Genomic DNA, 3,946 nt, shown 5'->3' on the forward strand with positions numbered 1-3,946 from the left:
ACTGCGAAAAATGTTTAAAAAGAAGAAATCAGTAACCAGGAAAACTTAGAAAAATGTTTAAAAAGAAGAAATCAGTAACCAGAAAAACTGCGAAAAATGTTTAAAAAGAAGAAATCAGTAACCAGGAAAACTTAGAAAAATGTTTAAAAAGAAGAAATCAGTAACCAGAAAAACTTAGAAAAATGTTTAAAAAGAAGAAATGAGTAACCAGAAAAACTTAGAAAAATGTTTAAAAAGAAGAAATCAGTAACCAGAAAAACGGCGAAAAATGTTTAAAAAGAAGAAATCAGTAACCAGAAAAACTTAGAAAAATGTTTAAAAAGAAGAAGTGAGTAACCAGAAAAACTTAGAAAAATGTTTAAAAAGAAGAAATGAGTAACCAGAAAAACTTAGAAAAATGTTTAAAAAGAAGAAATCAGTAACCAGAAAAACTTAGAAAAATGTTTAAAAAGAAGAAATGAGTAACCAGAAAAACTTAGAAAAATGCTTAAAAAGAAGAAATCAGTAACCAGAAAAACGGCGAAAAATGTTTAAAAAGAAGAAATCAGTAACCAGAAAAACGGCGAAAAATGTTTAAAAAGAAGAAATCAGTAACCAGACAAACTGCGAAAAAATGTTTAAAAAGAAGAAATCAGTAACCAGAAAAACTGCGAAAAATGTTTAAAAAGAAGAAATCAGTAACCAGGAAAACTTAGAAAAATGTTTAAAAAGAAGAAATGAGTAACCAGGAAAACTTAGAAAAATGTTTAAAAAGAAGAAATGAGTAACCAGGAAAACTTAGAAAAATGTTTAAAAAGAAGAAATCAGTAACCAGAAAAACTTAGAAAAATGTTTAAAAAGAAGAAATCAGTAACCAGAAAAACTTAGAAAAATGTTTAAAAAGAAGAAATGAGTAACCAGAAAAACTTAGAAAAATGTTTAAAAAGAAGAAATGAGTAACCAGAAAAACTTAGAAAAATGTTTAAAAAGAAGAAATCAGTAACCAGAAAAACGGCGAAAAATGTTTAAAAAGAAGAAGTGAGTAACCAGAAAAACTTAGAAAAATGTTTAAAAAGAAGAAATGAGTAACCAGAAAAACGTTTAAAAAGAAGAAATCAGTAACCAGAAAAACTTAGAAAAATGTTTAAAAAGAAGAAATGAGTAACCAGAAAAACTTAGAAAAATGTTTAAAAAGAAGAAATCAGTAACCAGAAAAACGGCGAAAAATGTTTAAAAAGAAGAAATCAGTAACCAGAAAAACGGCGAAAAATGTTTAAAAAGAAGAAATCAGTAACCAGACAAACTGCGAAAAATGTTTAAAAAGAAGAAATCAGTAACCAGAAAAACTTAGAAAAATGTTTAAAAAGAAGAAATCAGTAACCAGGAAAACTTGGAAAAAAACACTTAGAAAAATTTTCAGCAAAGTGTGAAAAATATTCTAAGTGTCAGCGGAGGAAAATGCTGCAGCATCGGGAAAGATTCGCAAACTTACACCGAACATGTGCTCCGAAGTGCCGGAGGAATTGGGTGAATTGAGCCCGGCAAATGGCCAGCTGTCGTTTTGTGCCTGCAGCCCGAAAACTTTAACTTTGTCTGTCGCGGAAGTCCGGACCGAGAAAAATCCAAACGGTTTTGACCGGACCGAGTTCCAGACCGATGCAGTCAAATTTGGAATTCAGACCCATTCAGTGCCACTTGTAGTTTTTCCGCAGTGAGGTTGGCGGGGTACCCGGAGATATATGGGAACACGATTTTTAGAACAAAATGGCGGCGCGGGACCGTTCTGAAAGGCATCCGAAAAACGGTTCCACGGGCATAGCACTTTAATGACAGGTATGAGTGCATGCCGGAGAGCTCTTGGAAGTCGAATTTTTGACACTTTGTCAATTTTTTGACAGATTTGACAAACTCTTTCTGTCTGTTCTAAGAGTCAGTCAGAGACTTGTGCGGCGGTCTTTTGACACTATTGGAGGGCGGGCAAACCCCACGTTGACTCCGGCCGTCCCTCCACAGGCGCTCGTGTCCAAAATGAAGGCGAGAGACGCGAGTGGCCTGGTTCCCTTGGGTGTTGCCAAGAAGGCTGCGGGCTGACCGTTGCCTGAGCACTCCCTAAAGCCTCTTGTGATGAGAGCAGACCTCGCCTGCCGCACGACCGGCTCTGGGAGTCGTTGGGCCGCTATTTGTGAATAGTCTGGTCCTCCTCTGCCACCCGGACAAGCGCGATGGCTCTGCCGCCCTGCGGTGCTCGTCACCCAGGTTTGGGGAACACGATACTCGTAACAAAAATAAAAGGCGGCTCGGGACCTGCAGGCGAAAGGGGTCCCGTGGTGCTAAGCACGTCGACTTCGGGTCTCGGTGCAAGCCGGAGAGCTCACGGAAGTCTAAAGTTTTCGGCACGTGGTCGAATCTTTTCAAAGGCTTACCCGGCTCTTTCCGTCCATTCTGAGAGTAAGTCAGAGGCCGGTGCGGAGGTCTCTTGACAATCGGAGGGGGTGGTGGCCCTCCGCAGGCGCTCGTGTCGAAAATGAAGGCGAGAGACGCGAGTGGCCTGGTTCCCCTGGGTGTTGCCAGGAAGGCTGCGGGCTGACCCTTGCCTGAGCACTCCCTAAAGCCTCTTGTGATGAGAGCAGACCTCGCGCGCCGCACGACCGGCTCTGGGAGTCGTTGGGCCGCTATCTGTGAATAGTCTGGTCCTCCTCTGCCACCCGGCCAAGTGCGATGGCTCTGCCGCCCTGCGGTGCTCGTCACGCAGGTATGGGGCACACGATGCTCGTAACAGCAAATAAAGGCGGCTCGGGACCTGCAGGCGAAAGGGGTCCCGTGGTGCTTAGCACGTCGACTTCGGGTCTCGGTGCAAGCCGGAGAGCTCACGGAAGTCTAAAGTTTTCGGCACGTGGTCGAATCTTTTGAAAGGCTTACCCGGCTCTTTCCGTCCATTCTGAGAGTCAGTCAGAGGCCGGTGCGGCGGTCTATTGACGACCGGAGGCTCCCATGGGTGTTGCGATGAGGGTGGAGGGCACAGAACCTTGCCTTAGCACTCCCTAATAAAGCCTCTTGTGAAGAGAGCAGACCTCGCGCGCCGCACGACCGGCTCTGGGAGTCGTTGGGCCGCTATCTGTGAATAGTCGGGTCCTCCTCTGCCACCCGGCCAAGTGCGATGGCTCTGCCGCCCTGCGGTGCTCGTCACGCAGGTATGGGGCACACGATGCTCGTAACAGCAAATAAAGGCGGCTCGGGACCTGCAGGCGAAAGGGGTCCCGTGGTGCTTCGCACGTCGACTTCGGGTCTCGGTGCAAGCCGGAGAGCTCACGGAAGTCTAAAGTTTTCGGCACGTGGTCGAATCTTTTGAAAGGCTTACCCGGCTCTTTCCGTCCATTCTGAGAGTCAGTCAGAGGCCGGTGCGGCGGTCTATTGACGACCGGAGGCTCCCATGGGTGTTGCGATGAGGGTGGAGGGCACAGAACCTTGCCTTAGCACTCCCTAATAAAGCCTCTTGTGAAGAGAGCAGACCTCGCGCGCCGCACGACCGGCTCTGGGAGTCGTTGGGCCGCTATCTGTGAATAGTCTGGTCCTCCTCTGCCACCCGGCCAAGTGCGATGGCTCTGCCGCCCTGCGGTGCTCGTCACGCAGGTATGGGGCACACGATGCTCGTAACAGCAAATAAAGGCGGCTCGGGACCTGCAGGCGAAAGGGGTCCCGTGGTGCTTCGCACGTCGACTTCGGGTCTCGGTGCAAGCCGGAGAGCTCACGGAAGTCTAAAGTTTTCGGCACGTGGTCGAATCTTTTGAAAGGCTTACCCGGCTCTTTCCGTCCATTCTGAGAGTCAGTCAGAGGCCGGTGCGGCGGTCTATTGACGACCGGAGGCTCCCATGGGTGTTGCGATGAGGGTGGAGGGCACAGAACCTTGCCTTAGCACTCCCTAATAAAGCCTCTTGTGAAGAGAGCAGACCTCGCGCGCCGCACGACC

Source organism: Chiloscyllium punctatum, unplaced genomic scaffold (genome assembly GCF_047496795.1).
Source record: "Chiloscyllium punctatum isolate Juve2018m unplaced genomic scaffold, sChiPun1.3 scaffold_1123, whole genome shotgun sequence".
NCBI lineage: Eukaryota > Metazoa > Chordata > Chondrichthyes > Orectolobiformes > Hemiscylliidae > Chiloscyllium > Chiloscyllium punctatum.